Below are 23,653 nucleotides of genomic sequence, written 5' to 3'. Positions count from 1 at the left end.
TACCCCAGGAGCAACAGTGTCCCTAATTTGCTGGGAAGTGGCGGTGCGGTCCCCTACGGCACTGCGTACGATCCTACGGTCTTGGCGTGCATCCGTGCGTCGCTATGGTCCGGTCCCAGGTCGACGGACATGTGCACCTTCCGCCGACCACTGGCGACAACATCGATGTATTGTGGAGACCTCACGCCCCACGTGTTGAGCAATTCGGCGGTACGTCCACCCGGCCTCCCGCATGCCCACTATACGCCCTGGCTCAAAGTCCGTCAACTGCACATACGGTTCACGTCCACGCTGTCGCGGCATGCTACCAGTGTTAAAGACTGCGATGGAGCTCCGTATGCCACGGCAAACTGGCTGACACTGACGGCGGCGGTGCACAAATGCTGCGCAGCTAGCGCCATTCGACGGCCAACACCGCGGTTCCTGGTGTGTCCGCTGTGCCGTGCGTGTGATCATTGCTTGTACAGCCCTCTCGCAGTGTCCGGAGCAAGTATGGTGGGTCTGTCACACCGGTGTCAATGTGTTCTTTTTTCCATTTCCAGGAGTGTATAACAACTACATACACAGAGCTACACAAAGAGTGCCTAAAATCCCTATACAGCTAAAAAAATGACGATGCCATACAACTCGTGTTATAATGCTGGGAAAAAGTTTCACGATACCTCTCAAACCTAGTGGCAGACGTATGCAAATTCCACTCTTCACCTACGAGCTGCTGGGGAAAAGGCTAGTGTGTAAAATACTATCCCTATTCTTTTTGAAGGGAAATATGACGAGGTGCTGGTGTTGGACAGAGAGGAGTTTAATAAGTGTATTAACTGTGAACATACAACTGACGACTATATCTATCGCTGTTTGACATTAGAGTTCGCTATGGTCGCCTGCTTGACAATCACCCTGCAGCCGAGGTAACTGAGGCCAATACAGACCACCACAACTGATGGAAATTGCATCACTGTTCTAATTACACATCTAAATTGTGAAAAAAAATAGCACTCATAATGAACAGATCATAATGCAACACATGTTCTGGGGAAAATCGTCATCCTAAAAGTTTGGAGAGTAGGCAGTAGTTCAACATGTGATCTTCTCAATGTATGATCATAAACTGTCGCAAATTAGAGGCCCTCACCTCCCTTCATCCCTCCCCCTCCCTCCCTCCACCAACGTCTGACACAGGCTTTTTCAGATGGTCAACTGCTATCACCAAGTGCCTTGCGGTTTTTCTGTGGCCAACCGCCATTCCACCAGTGGGGCAGAGACATCCAGCGTGCCTTGAAGCGACGGTCCTTTCCAAGAAGAAAGGCATGTAAACCCCACTAATCAATAGGAGATAAATGAAGGACACCACACGCCACACGCTGTGTGCTGACTGGAGCACAAAGAGGAGGAGGAGATTAGCGTTTAACGTCCCGTCGACAACGAGGTCATTAGAGACGGAGCGCAAGCTCGGGTGAGGGAAGGATGGGGAAGGAAATCGGCCGTGCCCTTTCAAAGGAACCATCCCGGCATTTGCCTGAAGCGATTTAGGGAAATCACGGAAAACCTAAATCAGGATGGCCGGAGACGGGATTGAACCGTCGTCCTCCCGAATGTGAGTCCAGTGTGCTAACCACTGCGCCACCTCGCTTGGTACTGGAGCACAGATGCCTAGGATGACCACTCACCCACCCACCCACCCACACTCACCCCTCCCCCCCCCCACACACACACATATGTACACACACTAGAATGCCCAAACCCAGTCGACAGTAGTGCCAGCTGTTACAAATGTTGAAACGTTACACTATAACAAATGTATTTAATGTCAACGCACTTCCTATAATCGAGCATCTACTAAAAACAAGACAATCATGGCGATAATAAATGTTCTCTTTCCAAAGAAATAGGCGCAGTCCATTTTCTTTTAGTTTTATGAGCAAAATTGGTATAGTTTACAAAGTCGACTGCAGGATAAAATTCCCATCTCATTATTTTACAACATCCAGTGAAGTGCACCACTACCCATTACAAATGATCAGACTGCAGTGGGCTATACATGTCCACCCTGCGTAAAACTGGGAAACGAAACTTCCTATATTTTGGTGTGAAAACTACCAATAACCGCAGAATGTCCTCGTTTTTCAAAACCGTTATCAGAGTAAAAAAAGCGAGGATTTAAACTCTGAAGGAAAAAATCTATATTAAGCAAAAGTGACCTGAGAGCGTCTCTCGTGTTCAAATGTCTGTAAGTAAACTGTCATACAAGTGCGTTTTACAAACATTTCAGACACAGGAAATAACATCAGAGAATATAATCTTTAATGCCATTAGCTCACATGTCGGAAAAAACACTACCATTTTACGTTCAACAACAACAAGCTATAATTGAAGAGGATGTTGATGTTTTGTACACTACAGCATGTTCCGTTATACGAGTGCAAAGTTATATCACACCTGCATTTACGAAACAAATCTAGATAGCCTGACTTTTAATAGAACACCTTTTAGAGCGTGTCTCTTTCTCTTCCGTTACGTCGAAACCAGCTACCATCTGAGTGCTTAAATTTAATATTTTTGCTCTGTAACTCCCCTCTACCGACATATCTGTAATGTTTCTATCATACAGTAGATTCTTGCATTCTAGTTTTGTACGCAATTTCATCATCGCAGGGTGTTTCACAAAATCTACCCACATGTCGGGGAAAAAGCACTATGATTTTTAGGTACCACAATGAGCTATAATTCAAGTGGTATCTACTTTATAATTAAAGGTTATTAAGTTTGAAATAGCGCAGGACTTGCGGTAACATCTATTTTTTAAACAAACAATTGTTATGATAATAATAGAAACTGTCAGGATTTCAAAAGAATAGATACAGCATATTTCTACTAGTTTTATGAGCAAAGTTGGTGTAGTTTCGAGAGAGCTGCCTGCATTCAAACTTTTAACTGTTATACTACTCCTTGTAATAGAACCTCCTATAAGACTTCAGATATATGGAAAAAACAAACACCATCTGTGTGTTGAGATCGAGCATGTAAAATATACACATATCACTCCCCTGGAGCACGTGGCCAAGCTGCCTGAAGTTTTGTCGACTTTACTGGAGGAAGACTTTATCTGATACACTATCAATCACTAGGGAGGGCTCGTGTATTGTTCCTTCATAAGCAGTTCAATACATAGTTTTTCAGTTGTAACACAGGAAAGTAGTCTATGACCACAGCTTTGTACACTGTAACACGTTTTGTTTTTTCTATCATGACGTCGAGGTGTGTGTGAGCTACTCAACCGACATTAATACCGTTCGATCCCATGGCTCTCCATTGACATATTAGGGAGACATTGCATGTGAAATTCGTTGCAATTTGACATTTTCTGTTTTCTACTCCATAATGTACTTTGGACTTTCCTGAACATTTTGGTATATAATACATTAAAATCAGACAATTGTGAGACCTTCAAATAATATTTCGAATGTTGACGTGTGACTGTCAAATTACGCACCTACACATATATTGCCACAGTTAGCAGTCATGTATTGGAAACTACGCAATCTAGAAGGCTGTGAATTTCTTTGTTTTGTGCTTACTGCTACGTCTCAGAAGTTGGCATTACGAATAAACAAAGCAGTCCCTTGTTTCTGATACTAGTTTTCGTTGAGAGTAGTGTGATCGTCGGCTATTTTTGTAGTAAGCTAACTTCTATTGCTTTTTATACGTAAATAAAACGACTAAGCGTAATAGTTACTTCAATGAATGCAAATCTGCGGGTAACAGATATGTGAGACCTGCATTTTCTTCTGGAGTACTTGAAAACATGTGAGCTAGCAGTGAAGGAAACCACGATAATCTTTCTGAAGTGACCACGCTCGCTAGTGCATCGAAAAGGAAAATAACTTTAGAAATGGGTGACACTGGTAATAGTAATGACATTATGGACACCGTCATTATTGAACTGCAAATCCTTGCACGAGTTCTTTCTGAAACTGTCTCTTACTATCTTTGTGGTGTTGAAGTTAAACTTTATGAGGATATTGGAGCTAGAATTCGTGTTGTGCCTAAATTAATTATTAAATGTGAGAAGTGTTAAAACGAAAAAGCATTTCATTCTTCATCAAAGTGTTCAGCTAATGAATTGTATGAAACTAATGTGAGACTGTTCTATGGCCTTATATGCATTGCTAAAGATACAAGGGATGGTAATGCTCTCTGCATTGTGTTGAATTTGCCAAAACCAACTTCTAGGTATACGAAATATGTAACAGCAATTGGGGAGTCTGTACATGCTGTGACTGAAAATTGAGTGGTTGCTGCTACATCAGAAGCTGTTGAACAAAATGAGGGTGGCGAAGGCATCACCACTGCTGCGGATGGAACGTGCCAAAAGCGTGGGCTTGGTTCTAAAAATGGTTTTACATCTGCAATAAGTATAGACACTGGTGAAGTTTAGGATTTTGAAGTTCTCAGTAAGTACTGCCAAGGTTGTACAGTGAACCAGAAGAACAGATTACTTCATAAGCAGCACTGTATAAAAATTTATGATGGCACAAGTGAAGGAATGGAGGTAAAAGGAGCAGTTAACATTTTCCAGCGTTCGCAGAAGGAGAGAGGTGTCAGATATCTGAATTCCTTAGGTGATGGAGACTGGAAGGCTTTCATTGCAGTACAAAAGAGTAAGCCATATGATGTTCCTATACGAAAACTTTAGTGTGTAGGAGGCGTCAAGAAAAGGATGAGAACACGTCTGCATAACCTAAAAACCAAGCTGGATAACACAAAACTGTCTGACAGTAAGACAATAAAATGTGCTGGAAGACTAACGGACAAAGTAATTGATGAATTACAGGAACATTATGGAAAGGTCATTAGAGACAATAATTTTAATTTCAATAATAAACAGCCACAATTGCACCGTTTACCTAGAATTTATATAGGTTTCAGTCGGGATAACCCAACCTTCTTCAAACAGTATCTCCTGTTTGTCCATAGTGGACATCGTCAAGCTAAAACTACAAATCCATAAATTATCGTCAAACTGTAAAACTTATCCGGCACTGCCTCTGCCCCACTTCGCGACCACGATGCGGTAGCCACGAGTGCTGTACTGTGCAGCCGCGAGTGCTGTACTGTAAAGTTGAAGATATTCAACCTTTAAAGATAACTGTGACAATTTAAAGAAGATGGAAAGAGATGTGTGGAGCACTTTCTTTCATCGAATATCAATCGATGAAAAGCCATGTCATGCTTTGTGTCCACCTCCATCAAACACTTGGTGTAAATTTAGGCGTGCTGAATTTTCTGGCACCCTGCATGACTTTACACATAAACATTCTCTTCCTTTGTCAGTAATTGAGGCAATAAAACTTATTTACAGAGGTTTGGCAAATCCTGAGCTACTAAAGAAGTGTTTACATGTGAAGACCCAGAATGTGAATGAATCCTTCAATAATGTTGTGTGGTGCTGTGTGCATAAAAACGTATTTGTTGGCCTTATGGCTCTAAAGTTCGCAGTGTCTGATGCTGTAATAAGTTTTAATAGTGGGAACTATGAATGACTTAAGGTTCTGGAAAAGTTAGGGGTAACATTTGGACAGAACACAGCTAAAAAAGACTGCGGGAACTGGATGAGCTTCGTGTATGTGAAGCAGGGTTAGCTGCTCAGCAAATGACAAAAGAAGCAAAGAGGAGGCAAGCACTGGGCTGTTATGACACTGAAGTGGACAGAGACTATGGGCCAGTACAATTATAGTGCATAAAAGACGCAGAAATGTGTGTATAAGAATTTGTAATAAAAAAGTTTCAAACCTCAATATCTCTGAACTACATTTTTAGCAATAAATGGCCCGTTTTCTAAAAAATTACTGATGGTAGAGACATCAAATTTTCACAGCATTCCAAGTGTGAAATTCAACACATATCGAACTAGGATAATTAACGTATCCTGAGTTGTTTTGATTTTATAATCATTTATTTACAAAATTCTGTCAAAAATAGAGTGTATTAAAAAAAAGGTAACATGTCCCACAATACAACTTTAGTAATAATTCTAGTACAGTGTATCTAGAAAGATGCATTCAGTAATTATGGATAATTGTAAATTGATGCCTTAAAAAATTTGCGAGATAATGGGTCACAAAATTCGATAATTTAACCTAGGTGGCATAGGACATAGAATGTCCCCTTAACAAAAGCAATTGATAGAGGTGAGCATTCTGATCATAAAGCCATGTTAAATACATTACAAGTATGGGGAGGTGTATGGGCGAATGGTGAACTACGTGAAACAGCTTTTTGTTAGCATTATGTAGTCTCAGGACAACGACACAGGAAAAGCGTTGTTTACTTTGTTAATTCCTCTCAACAACTGCAGTTTAAGTTATGAAGTAGATTAGCAGTAGTGAGCATGAATGTTCTGCAGTGCTCTAGAAAAAATTTTCACATATGATGAGAAGACAAAAATAAAGGGACTTCTGCAGTTTCTCGCCATAGGGCTTGGTAACACTGCTAGTATCCAGGGCTGAAGTATTGTCGACTGCAACAATTCTATACAATATGTCACTCATGTCCCCGCATTAGCCGTTGTATTGTAGCAGACTGTGAAACATGGCAGCTGAATTGTCGATCTGCACCAAGGGGGACACTAGGGCGGAGATTCGTTTTTTGTTTGCGGAAGATGTTAACCTGCAGAAATATTTCGTCGAATGCAAAAGCAGTATGGTGACAGCTGTTTATCGCGACGCGAGATCTGCTAATGGATAGATAGCGTCACTCAGGGAAGATAAGACAGGCCATCGACGTCAACTACTGAGAGCAATTTGAAAGTCGTGATTAAAAACAGACGAGTCACAGTGGACGAAATCGCCAATACATATCAGTCACGGTTCAGCGTAGTCCATCTTGCACGACAGGCTAAACTTTCGGGAAGTGGTCTGCAAGGTGGGTACAGAAAGGATGGACAGCGAGGCACAAGGCACAAGGGATGGATGCCACTCGTAAACATTTGGCACATTATCATCGAGAGGGAGATGGATTTTTACAGGAAATTGTTACTGTAGACGAAACGTGGGTGCATCACCACGAACCGGAAAGCAAGGCGACTAGTATGGTTTGTAAATACCCATCATCACCAGCAGTTAAGAAATTTGAACGTCAACCATCAGCTGCTAGCACTACTCTGGGACATGGAAGGTGTCGTAGTGGTTCATTTCACGCCATGAGGCGGAGCTGTGAATAGTGAGAACTATTGATGTATTGCGAACTAAACTTAAAACTACGATCAGACCCAATCGTCAGGGAAACTGCGAAAAGGTGTCATCCTGCAGCAAGATATCACTCGGCCACGTTCTGCCAAACGGGAGGCCCAAACAATAAAGGAGTTGAGTTTCGAATTCCTGGAATGCCCTCCATACACTCCTCACCTGGCTCCAAGCGATTTACATATGTTTGGACTATTGAAAGAAGCGCTCAGGGAAAGAAAATTTGTAGCCGATGCGGAAGTCATTGACGTGGTTCAAAATTAGTTACAAGGGCATCCAAAATATTTTATTTGGTGGAATCAAAAAACTTGTGAAACGTTGGACAAAGTGAGTTATACTGCAGGGCGTTTACGTAGAAAAATAACGTATGTTTCAGTTTTGTATCACTGGGACTAATATTCCTTTTCTCAAAAGGCTCTTTACTGTTTGACTTCCCTTCGTATTCGCATAAATTTAAGGGTTGGTACCAAGACTGAATTACAGTTGACTAACCTGTAAGTTGTATCAGTAGTGCTAATAAGGGAACTGTGTCTCTTTTGATAAGTAGTACATATAATTTAGATGCTGAAATGCTTAACTTTACAATCCATTCTGCTTGCGAAGTGTGGTACAGAAATCGAACTTTGACCGTCAAAAACTGTTGCTTAACTTACACTTTTTGTCGATAGCACAAATATGCGAGTCATGCGTATTTTTTTCCTCAATCTTACAGAACAATTACGTTATGACACTAGAGCCTTCCATCGCTGTTTTGTTCCACCATTATCTTTTCCGATGTTTCATCTCTGCCTTACTCCACCAATTGCCTATAATCATGTTTACATCTTGTATTTCGAGCATTATGATCGTATAATTGTGTATTACAGCAATATGCAGTTTAAGTGTTACAGAGCAATAAAGATATCGTCAGAATGCCTACTTCTACATCTACGTACATACTCTGCTATTCACCTATAATGCATATCAGAGGTACCCTGTACCACCACTGGTCATTTCCTATCCTTTTCAGCTCAAAAATAGAACGAAGAAGAACGACTATCTTTACACCTCCGTACAAGCCCTGATTTCTCTTACGTTATCTTAGTGATCCTTAGTCGAATGGTTTGGTTCAGATGGCTCTGAGCACTATGGGACTTAACTTCTGTGGTCATCAGTCCCCTAGAACGTAGAACTACTTTAACCTAACTAACCTAAGGACATCACACACATCCATGCCCGAGACAGGATTCGAACCTGCAACCGTCGCGGTCGCACGGTTCCAGACTGAAGCGCCCAGAACCGCTCGGCCACTCTGGCCGGCCGAATGGTTTGCTTCATTGATGAGCTACAATTTCCCAAAATTCTCCTTACAAACCGACGTCGACCATTGGCCTTCCCGACTGTCATCTTTTTGTGCTCGTTCCATTTCATATTGCTTTACAGCATTATGCCTAAATACGAGTATTTAATCGATGTGACTGTCTCAGGCATCTCACTACTAACGCTTTATTCGATCATGGCACGATATTTTCCTACTCATCTCAATTAACTTACATTTTTCTACATTTATAGCAAGCCGGCACACGTACCACCAAATATAAATTCTGCTTAAGTCACCTTGTGTCTCCCTACAGTTGCCTAACGACGACACAGCCGCGAACGCCAGAGCGTCACGATATATATATATATATATATATATATATATATATATATATATATATATATATATATATATATCTGTGTGTGTGAGAGAGAGAATCGCAGGGGCCCAACCAAACTTCCCTGGGGCTCCGCTGACGTATATTTGTTTCTGACAAACGGTCACCATCGGGGACAACATACTGGGTTCAGTTACTTCCGAAGTTATCGAGCCACTCACATATCTAGCACCTGACTTATATGCTCGAACCTTCGTTAGCAGTATGCAGTGAGGCACCGTGTTAAAGGGTTCTTGGAAATCCGGGAATATGAGATATATCCACTTAATTCCATCCGTGGTGATCAGGGTATCATGTGAGAAAAGGGCATGAACGATGATCTTTAAATCCCAGCTCATTTGTGAGAAAAAGCTTGTTTCTCTTAAGGGAACTCTTCTACCTCAGAGAAATTTTCTATATCCGCACTGCAGTTCCTTCTCTAAATCCTCGCACGAACGAAAAAATGGCTGACATCGAAATAAGTGTCCAAGGAATAGAAAATCAACTGAAATCACTCAACAGAAGAAAGTCCACTGGACCTGACGGGATACCAATTCGATTCTACACAGAGTACGCGACAGAACTTGCCCCCCTTCTAACAGCCGTGTACTGCAAGTCTCTAGAGGAACAGAAGGTTCCAAATGATTGGAAAAGAGCACAGATAGTTCCAGTTTTCAAGAAGGGTCGTCGTGTAGATGCGCAAAACTGACACCGATCTGTTGTAGAATTTTAGAACATGTTTTTTGCTCCCGTATCATGTGTCCGAAGTTCCATGCGGCTTTCCGCGGATGATGGTGTAGTACACAGAGAAGTTGCAGCATTAGAAAATTGCAGCGAAATGCAGGAAGATCTGCAGCGGATAGGCAGTTGGTGCAGGGGGTAGCAACTGACCCTTAACATAGACAAATGTAATGTATTGCAAATATATAGAAAAAGGATTCTTTATTGTATGATTATATGATAGAGGAACAAACGCTGGTAGCAGTTACTTCTGTAAAATATCTGGGAGTAGGCGTACGGAACGATTTGAAGTGGAATGATCATATAAAATTAATTGTTGGTAAGGCGGGTGCCAGGTTGAGATTCATTAGGAGAGTCCTTAGATAACAAAGGTGGTGGCTTACAAAACACTCGTTCGACCTGTACTTGAGTATTGCTCATCAGTGTGGGATCCGTACCAGGTGAGGTTGACAGAGGAGATAGAGAAGATCCAAAGAAGAGCGGCGCGTTTCGTCACAGGGATATTTGCTAAGCGTGATAGTGCTACTGAGATCTTTAGCAAACTCAAGTGGCAGAGTCTGCACGAGAGGCGCTCTGCATCGCGGTGTAGCTTGCTGTCCAGCTTTCGAGAGGGTGCGTTTCTGGATAAGTTATCGAATATATTGCTTCCCCCTACTTATACCTCCCGAGGAGATCACGAATGTAAAATTAGAGAGATTCTAGCACGCACGGAGTCTTTCCAGCAGTCGTTCTTCCCGCGAACCTTACGTGACTGGAACAGGAAAGGGAGATAATGACAGTGGCACGTAAAGTACCCTCCGCCACACATCGCTGGGTGGCTTGCCGAGTATAAATGTAGATGTAGAACTAAGAATATCTTCAAGAATTCTGCAACAAACAGATGTAGGTCTGTAATTATGTAGGTTCGTTCTCTTGCCATTTTTGTATACAGGGGTCACCTGCACTTAATTGTTTGGGACTCTGCACTGGGCGAGAGATTCACGATAAATGGAGACTAAGTTAGGGGTCAGTGCTGCAGCATACTTCCTTTAAAACCGAAATAGTGACTTCTTTGACAAGAAGGTTTCCCAGAACACACTGTCTTTTTCTGCGGGCAATACGCGAACAATAGACATACACTACACTTAGATTACACAGATACAGACATAGATATATACACAGCAATAAGAGACGAAGAACAATGGGCACAATTAAACGCACTGACAAACAGTATTTCAAAAACAACACATGAAGAGCATATGCGGACACGACATCACAGACATGCCTAAGTGCAGCGTAACAGAAATCTCCAGAGGATGGACAGTGATACCCACAGTGACAGTGAAAATAGTGACAATGAGGAGGAACAGGAGGAGGAAGCTGAGATGTGACAGTAAATAAGCAAATTGCTAGCAATCTAGCCAAGAAAACACCAAATGCTGTACATGGATGCGCACCTAAAGTAGTTAATACATAGGATTAGTAACAAATAGGATAAGCAACATTATTTCTCTATTAATAACCATTTGTGTGTGTGTGACTGGCGGTCAACGGCTCGAAGAAACCATTCCGAGGTATTCACCGTCAGTCACATAGGTGATGGTACTAACAAATCTCTCATCTTCCTATCTTCTTTCTTCTCTGAGCGCTATGGGACTTAACATCTGTGGTCATCAGTTCCCTAGAACTTAGAACTACTTAAACCTAACTAGCCTAAGGACATCACACACATCCATGCCCGAGGCAGGATTCGAACCTGCGACCGTAGCACTCTCGGGGCTCCGCACTGAAGCGCCTAGAACCGCTTGGCCACCGCGGCCGGCCTTAGAACTCTTTCTGCTGCTTCTCTACACCAGGGATGCCTATTATTACTTATTACGTCCTTCATATGAGATTCTGTACGACATTCGAACAACGGTATGTTTCTGTATCCCCCCTACATGAGTGATTTCTTAAACGCGAAATTTAAAACTTAAGCTTTCCTGTTAGTCTTCTGTTGCCACGAATTTCTACTAAGTTTTCTGTCATCTGCGCGTTCTCCTTTGAACCGAGATTGCAACAACAATCTCTGCTTCCTCAGAATTCTCAGAATTTTGTTATCAAATCATTGTGGGCCTCCGATAGCTGAATGGTCAGCGTGACGGACTGCCGTCCTAAGGGGCCCGGCATCGATTCCCGGCTGGGTCGGAGATTTTCTCAGCTCAGGGACTGGGTGTTGTGTTGTCTTCATCATCATTTCATCCCCATCCTGCGCGCAGGTCGCCCAATGTGGCATCGAATGTAACAAGACCTGCGCCAAGGTGGCCAGACCTGCCCCGTAAGGGGCCTCCCGGCCAATGACGGAAAACGCTCATTTCATTTCCATTGTGGGCCTTTCCCTTTCTTAATCGGATTACGTATCACATACTTCTCCATACCACAATCTATAATCGGTTAAACTTTGCCCATAATTCCTCTATGTTCATCGTATTGGAACTAGTTGATGTCCGTTGTCTAATTCGGATGCTAACAATTGCTTATCTACTCTTTCTAGCATACCTGCAATGAATCCATAGACGTCGCAGTCTTTACTTGGTAAATCAAAGTTTCCTCCCACTAATATGGTATTATCTGGATATTCCTGCTCTGCTGAGCGTGGACTTTCTATGAACGCCTCTATAAGGGATACGGCTGAGTTGGGTTACCAGCAAAACCATGCGAAATTATTGATTCACCTACACGTTTACCCGTGTCCAGACAGCTTCACAGTCAGACTCAATTTTGACCTTGAACCACACAACATGATTTGGTGCCTAATCTGTCTTTTCTGTATACATTCCATGCTCCCCTAAACATTTCGGAGCTTGCTACATCAGGTTTCAGACAGGTCTCTGTTCTGAGAACTATTTGAGCATGATGAATTTTTTGGAGTGCCGTTAATTGTGGAACATTCTTACGAATACTTCGACTGTATACTATTAAAATTGTAACACTCAAAATGTCTTTACTTTGTACGAGGCCTCATTTCTCTCTCTGCACACTGACTGGCGGGTGTTTGTCAGAGGATTTCAAACTACCGCAGAGCCTAAAAAATACCATGCCATGGTCACAAGTACGCTGCTATCCATGTAGTTTCTTCCTGTGTACAGTAAACCTTTTCTCCACCAAGTGGTGTCCCACAACCTGCCACCTCTAATGCAGGCCTAGCAATTTACTGACAAGACCACCACAGAATTGTGGAACATTTGGTTGAAACCTTTCACTTGGCTCCAACCCACAGGACCCCGTTCAGCTATGGGAACAATGAATTCCAGAATGAGATTTTCACTCTGCAGTGGAGTGTGCGCTGATATGAAACTTCCTGGCAGATTAAAACTGTGTGCCGGACCGAGATTCGAACTCGGGACCTTTGCCTTTCGCGGGCAAGTGCTCTACCATCTGAGCTACCCAAGCACGATTCACGGGCCGTCCTCACAGCTTCACTTCTGCCAGTACCTCGTCTCCTACTTTCCAAGCTTCACAGAAGCTCTTCTGCGAATCTTGCAGAACTAGCACTCCTGGAAGAAAGGATAATCGGAGACATGGCTTAGCCACAGCCTGCGGGATGTTTCCAGAATGAGATTTTCACTTTGCAGTGGAGTGTGCGCTGATATGAAACTTCCTGGCGGATTAAAAGTGTGTGCGGGAAAGTAGGAGACGAGGTACTGGCAGAAGTGAAGATTTGAGGACGGCCCGTGAGTCGTGCTTGGGTAGCTCTTATGGTGGAGCACTTGCCCGCCAAAGGCAAAGGTCCCGAGTTCGAGTCTCGGTCCGGCACACAGTTTTAAGCTGCCAGGAAGTTTCACAATGAATTCTGTTTGGACCTTACAAACGAGTCCCGCACTCTTCACCACTTCTGCCAGCTACCCATACGAACTGAGCATTGCCTCATAACCTAAGCGTCAGGCGTCATTGGTGACGACATGAGCTATAACCTCAAGACAACTGCAGCCTGCACCTTCGATAGCCGCAGGCATTGCTTTCTCCACATCCCAGACGAGGGTCTCAGGCAGACATACCGAGCATGCATTCGACTTCTTTCGAGCCCTCGACGATAATTCCTTAAGGGACTCCATAACGCCCCTAACACTGGAGCCTTAGATAGCTAACAAACCCTTCCTCCTGCTTGGACCCTGCTAAAGAGTAAAATGAGCAGGTCAGACGACCAGCCTCCACAGTGACTCTCCCTCCTAAAATTATGTTTGCTCATTACGTTTGTCTTTGGCTATTATGTGTATTTTAGAGCCCATACTTGGAGCATTACGATTTTATTTAATAGCTGCATAATTATATTTATCAGTTTACATTTAAATCGGGCTTTGTCACTGTAGGTTGCAAACGGTAACGTAGCTGCCATCCCCAACAACCTTCAGTATACCTAATCCAAATGTAGTTAGCATGTCAATGGACAGTTGAAACATGAAAATGGCAATGTGAAATTTGAAATGGACATTGTGTGTGCTATTGTAATCTTCGTCCTTCCTAAAATGGTTTGCCTTCCGGTTTGTTTTTGTCCACATTCTCACTTAGCGTAGAATACGTTAGCTGCACACTTCCAGTAGCTGGCAGTACGCATAATTCATAGTGCCACTTGTTTGTCTGCTTGCCTATTTTGCCCAACAGTTTCATTTGGTACCTCGCCGTGTTTATTCCTTAAAAAACGTCAGCTAGTTGCTTGGGACGTTATTTCTAGCCACAGTGTTTTGTAACAATTTAGATGTGATATTAGAACGAGAAGCATATAATCTGAGAAAAATGTCAAATCAAAACACCTTTCAACTGTCTAAATTTCCACTTGTTATTTTATTTGAGCAACCAGTTTCAGCGATACGCCATCTTCAGGCATCCTGAACGACGTGTAGAGAGAATCCCACCTCCGGTAAAGTCACAATAGGAGCCAGCATTCAGTGACTGGTATCTACAGATTTTCGACACAGTGATCCCTTCTATCATCACCTGCCGACTGAAGCCGCACAGGGGACCTGAATATGGCGTGATATAGCGCCGAACATGGTAGCTCAAATGAAATACCAAATAGAAATTTAGACGACTTGAAGATGTTTTGATTCGATACTTTTTACTGCATATCCATCTGTATAAAGATCGGCTTCCAGAGACTTAATCTGAGAGTCTATAGTTTTGTTTTGTATATCAGTTTTGATAGATATGTATCTCTCTCTCTCTCTCTCTCTCTCTCTCTCTCTCTCTCTCCCTCTCTCTCTCTCCTCCCCTTTGTGTACGTGTGTGTATGTGTGTGTGTGTGTGTGTGTGTGTGTGTGTGTGTGTGTGTGTGTGTGTGTGTGTGTGCTTGTGTATGTGTATGTGTATTTGTGTGTGGGGGGGAGGTGGGGGGAAGAGGGAGAGGGAGAGAGAGAGAGAGAGAGAGAGAGAGAGAATTCATGCAACTGAGTTGAGGCTTGGTTTCTTTTTGGCATTGAAATACAGTAGTGTTAGCAAATATTCGAGATTTTTAGAACAACTTAGACGTGTAAATATTTGATTGCAGTGTCCACTGTGCCTTACATTAAGTATGTTACAGACATCAAACAACGGGCATTCACAAGTGCTGCTTCACCTCCAGCTCTATCATAAGTAACGAGTATTGGCAATATCTTCAAGTATTTTTTATAAATCATCCAATAAATTTGAGTATGACGGCAATTTCAGGCGAAGACCGTGTAGTTTTGAGTTGGAAATACTGCAGCACTCATAATATTTTTTGTATTTTGAATATAACACTAATTTCAAATCGATGGAACGCTTTTAAACATGGCGTCATAATATCTGCGAGCAGAAGTGAGTTAGTTTCGCCATTTCAAAGTCTTTCGATTTTTGAATATTTTTTTATTCTCTTTCAGTTCTTTATCAGCTTCCCACTAGCATAATTGGGTTAGTTCCGCCATCTTGCTCTTTTGAATTTCACACCACCACACTCTTTAAGACAGCATTCATTCAAGATCATTGACAGTGTAATTGCCCGTGGCATGTAGCTATCCCACATTAACTCTTGACTTTTTGGGGTCACGGAAGTGCGAAGTTAGCCAGAGGTAATATTTTTATGTAGCTCTTACATCCGTCATCTTCGTAAGCAGCAGCTATGAGCTGCAGATGATCATTTAATGCTAGAGTTTTTACTCAGGTCTGATGTGGGCCGAAATGCAAGAATGTTTTTTACATATATTGAAATCTTTAAATATGTCATTCTAGTTTGTTGTGCACCACAAAAATATGGACCTGCTAAAAATATTCTGAAGGCATTTATTTAACTGCAAGAAAATGTATCATATTCTGATATCGTTTTAAATATCCTCCATCGACTCACCACCGAACGACAAACAATATGGACTGCAACCTGTCTTACCAGAACCCAAAAAGTACACTGCTGCAGCTCTCTCTGACTACTGACAAGACATTATTCTGTTTGTGGTGTGCAAGCCTTACAATGCACACTCCATGAGTGGTTTATTAATTTGGTGTCGAGAAATCACCTTCTAAACAAGTACCACTTCAGCAACTATCATAGCAGCTCACCATACACAGACAAGAGCTGACTATCATAATCTTTCTCAACTCAACACTGTGGGTGTCTACATTTTACTTACCATCATAAATTTTACTGCCAGCACAGTACAATTTTTCTGCTCATACCTGATGTTTCAACAACTGTGCCTATTGCGTCTATCTACAAAGTCGCATTGGCAACAAGTACCATCAGTAGCAGATTTTTAGTTTCGTTACTGGCTCTGATTTCATCCACCAGTGATGTCGCAACCCCCTCCCCTCCTCCTTCTTCCTCACTGCTTTGGGTAAAACTGGCAGGAGAATCCTAGAGCATTCGGGAGGACGACGGTTCAATCCCGCGTCCGGCCATCCTGATTTAGGTTTTCCGTGATTTCCCTAAATCACTCCAGGCAAATGCCGGGATGGTTCCTCTGAAAGGGCACGGCCGACTTCCTTCCCAATCCTTCCCTAATCCGATGAGACCGATGACCACGCTGTCTGGTCTCCTTCCTCAAACCAACCAACCAACCAACCAAGAAATCCTAGATGGCGTAATAGGTCAGTTCTTCTATACAAAAAAGGTGTGACATTCAGACATCAGTGTGAATGACAGACTTTTGATAAGTGAAAGTTCAGGTTGGACCAATCACCTCTGTTGGTCTTCGTTCTCATGGTGGACAGTCCCTCATAATGTTTTCACACCGGTCGGGTTCCAGTATGGAGTTCAAAGAATGGTAGTATGTGTAAATTTTTTATCTTACGGTTTTATCGGTATTTTACATTATTTCTATGCACCTCGATTGTCAGTTACATGGTAATAGTAGTGGTAGTGTGCTTATACATTCACCTCATTGTAGATAAACATGCAATCACAAAGTCACTTCATCCACACACACACAACAAAAACAACAACAACAACAACAACAACAACAAAACACACACACACACACACTAACACACTCACAGATGCAAACACATGTAAACAGACATATAAAAGCACATCACAGACATACATGTAACCATGCATGCAAACAAGTACATACACACAGTACACAAACGTACACATTCACACTCCCTGCCACTTACCGTGCACACACTAGTACTTTCACAAACTTCCACCAAAACACTAGACATTCACAAACATGCACTCATATGCACACTTTGTATGTTAAATATCTCTTCATATGATTGAGAGTACCTGATGGCTCAACACAAAAGTTTTGTCTCAAGTACAGATAGTGTTGAGGATCAGCGGACAAAGTTCAAAACCATCGTACAATATGCGTTAGATGAGCATGTGCCAAGCAAGATCGTAAGAGATGGAGAAGAGCCACAGTGGTAGAACAACCGAATTAGAAAACTGTTGCGTAAGCAAAGGGAACTTCACAGCTAACATAAACATAGCCAAAGCCTTGCAGACAAATAAAAATTACGTGAACCAAAATGTGTGTGAGGAGGGCTATGCGAGACGCGTTCAATGTATTCGGAAGTAGAGTTCCGTGTACTGACTTGGCAGAAAATCCTAAGAAATTTTGGTCTTATGTCAAAGCGGTAGGTGGATCAAAACAAAATGTCCACAAACTCTGTGACCAAATGGTACTGAAACAGAGAATGACAGACTAAAGGCCGAAATACTAAATGTCTTTTTCCAAAACTGTTTCACAGAGGAAGACTGCACTGTAGTTCCTTCTCTAGATTGTCGCACAGATGACAAAATGGTAGATATCTAAATAGACGACAGAGGGATAGAGAAACAATTAAAATCGCTCAAAAGAGGAAAGGCCGCTGGACCTGATGGGATACCAGTTCCATTTTACACAGAGTACGCGAAGGAACTTGCCCCCCTTCTTGCAGCGGTGTACCGTAGGCCTCTAGAAGAGCGTAGCGTTCCAAAGGGTTGGAAAAGGGCACAGATCATCCCCGTTTTCAAGAAGGGACGTCGAACAGTTGTGCAGAACTATAGACCTATATCTCTAACGTCGATCAGTTGTAGAAATTTGGAGCACGTATTATGTTCGAGTATAGTGACTTTTCTGGAGACTAGAAATCTACTCTGTAGGAATCAGCATGGGTTTCGAACAACACGGTCGTGTGAAACCCACCTCGAGTTATTTGTCCACGAGACTCAGAGGGCCATAGACACGGGTTCACAGGTAGATGCCGTGTTTCTTGACTTCCGCAAGGCGTTCGATACAGTTCCCCACAGTCGTTTAATGAACAAAGTAAGAGCATATGGACTATCAGACAAATTGTGTGATTGGATTGAAGAGCTCCTAGATGACAGAACGCAGCATGTCGTTCTCAATGGAGAGAAGTCTTCTGAAGTAAGAGTGATTTCAGGTGTGCCGCAGGGGAGCGTCGTAGGACCGTTGCTATTCACAATATACATAAATGACCTTGTGGATGACATCGGAAGTTCACTGAGGCTTTTTGCGGATGATGCTGTGGTATATCGAGTGGTTGTAACAATGGAAAACTGTATGAAATGCAGGAGGATCTGCAGCGAATTGACGCATGGTGCAGGGAATGGCAATTGAATCTCAATGTAGACAAGTGTAATGTGCTGCGAATACATAGAAAGAAAGATCCCTTGTCATTTAGCTACAATATAGCAGGTCAGCAACTGGAAGCAGTTAATGCCATAAATTATCTGGGAGTACGCATTAGGAGTGATTTAAAATGGAATGATCATATAACGTTGATCGTCGGTAAAGCAGATGCCAAACTGAGATTCATTGGAAGAATCCTAAGGAAATGCAGTGCGAAAACAAAGGAAGTAGGTTACAGTACGCTTGTTCGCCCGCTGCTTGAATACTGCTCAGCATTGTGGGATCCGTACAGATAGGGTTGATAGAAGAGATAGAGAAGATCCAACGGAGAGCAGCGCGCTTCGTTACAGGATCATTCAGTAATCGCGAAAGCGTTACGGAGATGATAGATAAACTCCAGTGGAAGACTCTGCGGAAGAGACGCTCAGTAGCTCGGTACGGGCTTTTGTTGAAGTTTCGAGAACATATCTTCACCGAGGAGTCAAGCAGTATATTGCTCCCTCATACGTATATCTCGCGAAGAGACCATGAGGATAAAATCAGAGAGATTAGAGCCCACACAGAGGCATACCGACAATCCTTCTTTCCACGAACAATACGAGACTGCAATAGAAGGGAGAACCGATAGAGGTACTCAAGGTACCCTCCGCCACACACCGTCAGGTGGCTTGCGGAGTATCGATGTAGATGTAGATGTAGATGTAGTTGTAGATTGATGAGGCTAAAATATTTATGAAGTAAATGATATGTTGCACTCATAAGACTATCATATTAGCAGCTGCTTATAAACTGTGTTAGACCTAAAATATACAGCGATAGAGACGAAGATTATTGTGAGGGTACATCAGAAAGTCACACTGTAGCCACATTATAATAATTATCCATCATCATGCTTGATAAGCTCTAAACTGGATATGCAGGAGTCGATGTGTGTCTCTGTTGTGGCTAGCCATGTGAACATATCTTATTACTGAAAGCGACTACCAGCAGCTGTGCGAAGACACAGTAGTGACTGTATTAGTAAATGTCAAAATGGAGGGATAGATACCGTTACTGTACACCTCAGTAGACACACACAGCTGAAGCTTTGACATATGTACGCATATTAAGAGTCACATGCCGCTTGATACTGTTGCTTTTCACTGATGTAACGTGTTGTACTTCAGTAAACCTTTCAGAGTTCCTCCACTTCACCCTGCAATAGAAGTTTAATATATTTTCTTATTTAATTTTTAAATGGTGCCATTCAGTTTTTACGCGCTGCAGTCTTTTTTCGAAAATACAAAAATTACTCTGAAAAATGACTGTTTTCCAAACGGGTATGGGTGTGTGCGTTGTACTTAACGTAAAGTTTAAGTTACATTGAGTAATGTGTAAGCCTAGGGACCGATGACCTCAGCAGTTTGGTCCCATACAATTTTAACTCAAATTTCCAATTTTCATATGTCTAGAAATATTTATACGATTGAATTTTAAAAGCATTGCTATCGAGAAAATCTTGTCAATACTGTTCTACTAGTCTACGTGTTACATTATTACTCTACCAAATGTCAATAAACAGTAAGTGAAATCAAGTCAAATTAAGTGGAAATATTATTAAAAACAAGTTGTCAGTTACACGTATTTTGAAATACAAGCTATTGGAAACTAAAACTAATTTCAGTTTTCAGGATTGGTAAAATAGTTAAGACTTTAAAATATAACATGTACTATGATAAAAGAACCCTGTTCTGTTTCAGGGTAGAAGATGACATACAACCAACGAAGTACAGTTTAACTTTCCACATGTCATAAAAATTGGTTTAAAAGTATTTACCATTTTACTCACGGTGGAGCACTCTACAAGAATATTTAACAATATATTCCAAATAACTTCAAAACACCATACAGCACTTAATCACTTAGAACGCGAAATATTTGTAAATACTGCCCAATGCACAAGCTCATGTCTAACAACAACAAACATTACAAAATGGCAGAACTGCTTGTGGCCTTCCCGTGTACACTCCTTCATACGATTCAATCGCTAGATCGAAGTACTTACCACAACACATTGTGTGTTCCTATGTGCACTATCCTCTAGGTACAATAATATCCCATAATGTATTCAAGTCAACCTTCAATGTGGCTCAAAGCTTTCGACTGTTGTGCTGAAACCTTGATAGGCCTTCAGGTTGGCCTTGATTGATTGCATTTTAGCTGCTTTTTTTATTATTATACGAATTAACATGTTTCGGCTCAAGCCATTAGCAGAATCACATTAAGAGTCACATGTCCACAGTACGGCTACACATATGAATTTGACGAGATACAGTGTATCAACAGTCTTCTAACGTGACTCCGATGATGGTTTAAGACGAAACGAGCTATTGCATAAAGTTAAAAAAATTAAGGTGATCAAGATGAAAAATTGCATTAATTAGTACGCATGAATGTGTATGACCTAAAACAGCAAATCAAATGAAGACTCAATAGCAGGGTCTACCAGGTGTGACCACACTGTCAAGTATGTGCACGAGTTTTTGCGTAGAAGAAATGACCTACATTTGCCATCTTTAATTCTTATGCCGCACAAAATATTTTGTTTCTGCATTATTGGACTGCTGGCCCAAAAGCTTTAGCTGAAGACTGGAAAAGTGAGGGGTTAAGGTTACTTTACCCACCGGAAATGACACCTTCTGTGGCGGAAAACTGAACTGTGGAACAGTAGCCTCTCTAGGCAGTTACTGGTGTTTCCTATGGATCGTTATCAGGTCATCTATTATTCTACATAATTTTTATTTATGTGCCATCGTCCCTGTCCCAATATTTATTCTTTGCTGCCGACCTACCCTCACATTAAATACAGATCCTAATAAGTTCGGGATAATGTTATATTATAGAGATGGGTAGAAGACATTAATTAATCGAAATCCGAAACTATTCTGGTTCATTATTCATGTTCTATGTGCATACATTTCCTTAATTTCCTCCTAACTGGAAAAACATAATTATATGTTACTTTGTGAATACACTAGCTGTAATATTAGATCAAACTCTAAACATGGCTGGATACATTTAAAACTAGCGAGAAGAATTAATTATTCCACGCACAGCGAAAATCAACTTCTGGGAGCATTGGTCATTCAGTAGTTCACTACAGCAATGACGTACTACAAAGATTTTGTCACGAAATCTAACACTATTCCTGAAACGAAATAAATGTCGGCGTGACATATACACTCCTGGAAATTGAAATAAGAACACCGTGAATTCATTGTCCCAGGAAGGGGAAACTTTATTGACACATTCCTGGGGTCAGATACATCACATGATCACACTGACAGAACCACAGGCACATAGACACAGGCAACAGAGCATGCACAATGTCGGCACTAGTACAGTGTATATCCACCTTTCGCAGCAATGCAGGCTGCTATGCTCCCATGGAGACGATCGTAGAGATGCTGGATGTAGTCCTGTGGAACGGCTTGCCATGCCATTTCCACCTGGCGCCTCAGTTGGACCAGCGTTCGTGCTGGACGTGCAGACCGCGTGAGACGACGCTTCATCCAGTCCCAAACATGCTCAATGGGGGACAGATCCGGAGATCTTGCTGGCCAGGGTAGTTGACTTACACCTTCTAGAGCACGTTGGGTGGCACGGGATACATGCGGACGTGTATTGTCCTGTTGGAACAGCAAGTTCCCTTGCCGGTCTAGAAATGGTAGAACGATGGGTTCGATGACGGTTTGGATGTACCGTGCACTATTCAGTGTCCCCTCGACGATCACCAGTGGTGTACGGCCAGTGTAGGAGATCGCTCCCCACACCATGATGCCGGGTGTTGGCCCTGTGTGCCTCGGTCGTATGCAGTCCTGATTGTGGCGCTCACCTGCACGGCGCCAAACACACATACGACCATCATTGGCACCAAGGCAGAAGCGACTCTCATCGCTGAAGACGACACGTCTCCATTCGTCCCTCCATTCACGCCTGTCGCGACACCACTGGAGGCGGGCTGCACGATGTTGGGGCGTGAGCGGACGACGGCCTAACGGTGTGCGGGACCGTAGCCCAGCTTCATGGAGACGGTTGCGAATGGTCCTCGCCGATACCCCAGGAGCAACAGTGTCCCTAATTTGCTGGGAAGTGGCAGTGCGGTCCCCTACGGCACTGCGTAGGATCCTACGGTCTTGGCGTGCATCCGTGCGTCGCTGCGGTCCGGTCCCAGGTCGACGGGCACGTGCACTTTCCGCCGACCACTGGCGACAACATCGATGTACTGTGGAGACCTCACGCCCCACGTGTTGAGCAATTCGGCGGTACGTCCACCCGGCCTCCCGCATGCCCACTATACGCCCTCGCTCAAAGTCCGTCAACTGCACATACGGTTCACGTCCACGCTGTCACGGCATGCTACCAGTGTTAAAGACTGCGATGGAGCTCCGTATGCCACGGCAAACTGGCTGACACTGTCGGCGGCGGTGCACAAATGCTGCGCAGCTAGCGCCATTCGACGGCCAACACCGCGGTTCCTGGTGTGTCCGCTGTGCCGTGCGTGTGATCATTGCTTGTACAGCCCTCTCGCAGTGTCCGGAGCAAGTATGGTGGGTCTGACACACCGGTGTCAATGTGTTCTTTTTTCCATTTCCAGGAGTGTATATCTGTGACATTTACCATTTTGATCGCACTGCACCAACCTCCTACACTTATTTTCACTATATAGGCAAAATGGTAGCTTCATTCATCCTTGTACGTGACAATGGATGCTTGTCAAACGGAACCGGTTGTGATACATTTTACCGTGCAAGTGAGTGTACTACATTGCTCGGAAACCACCTTCCCTTCGCTCTCTCACACAGCAGATTCACATTTCAATCTCTGAAAGGTAGCTAATTAATGGCTTCCTTAAATAACAGTAATGTTTCACTTGTTGCCAGTAGTTACTCATGTTACAGTGCGCATC

At 42.7% G+C, this 23,653-nt stretch overlaps 1 protein-coding gene across 1 annotated transcript in view; it reads left to right on the top strand.

The window, feature by feature from the left end:
- The window catches only part of LOC126191562 (retinol-binding protein pinta-like), a 142,636-nt gene that overhangs the window by 72,522 nt on the left and 46,461 nt on the right, over positions 1-23,653 (top strand). The window lies entirely within an intron of this gene.

This window comes from Schistocerca cancellata, chromosome 6 (assembly GCF_023864275.1).
Source record: "Schistocerca cancellata isolate TAMUIC-IGC-003103 chromosome 6, iqSchCanc2.1, whole genome shotgun sequence".
NCBI classification, from domain to species: Eukaryota; Metazoa; Arthropoda; class Insecta; order Orthoptera; family Acrididae; genus Schistocerca; species Schistocerca cancellata.
Note: the sequence above shows the minus strand (reverse complement) of the source record. Positions and strands in the feature narration are given on the sequence as shown.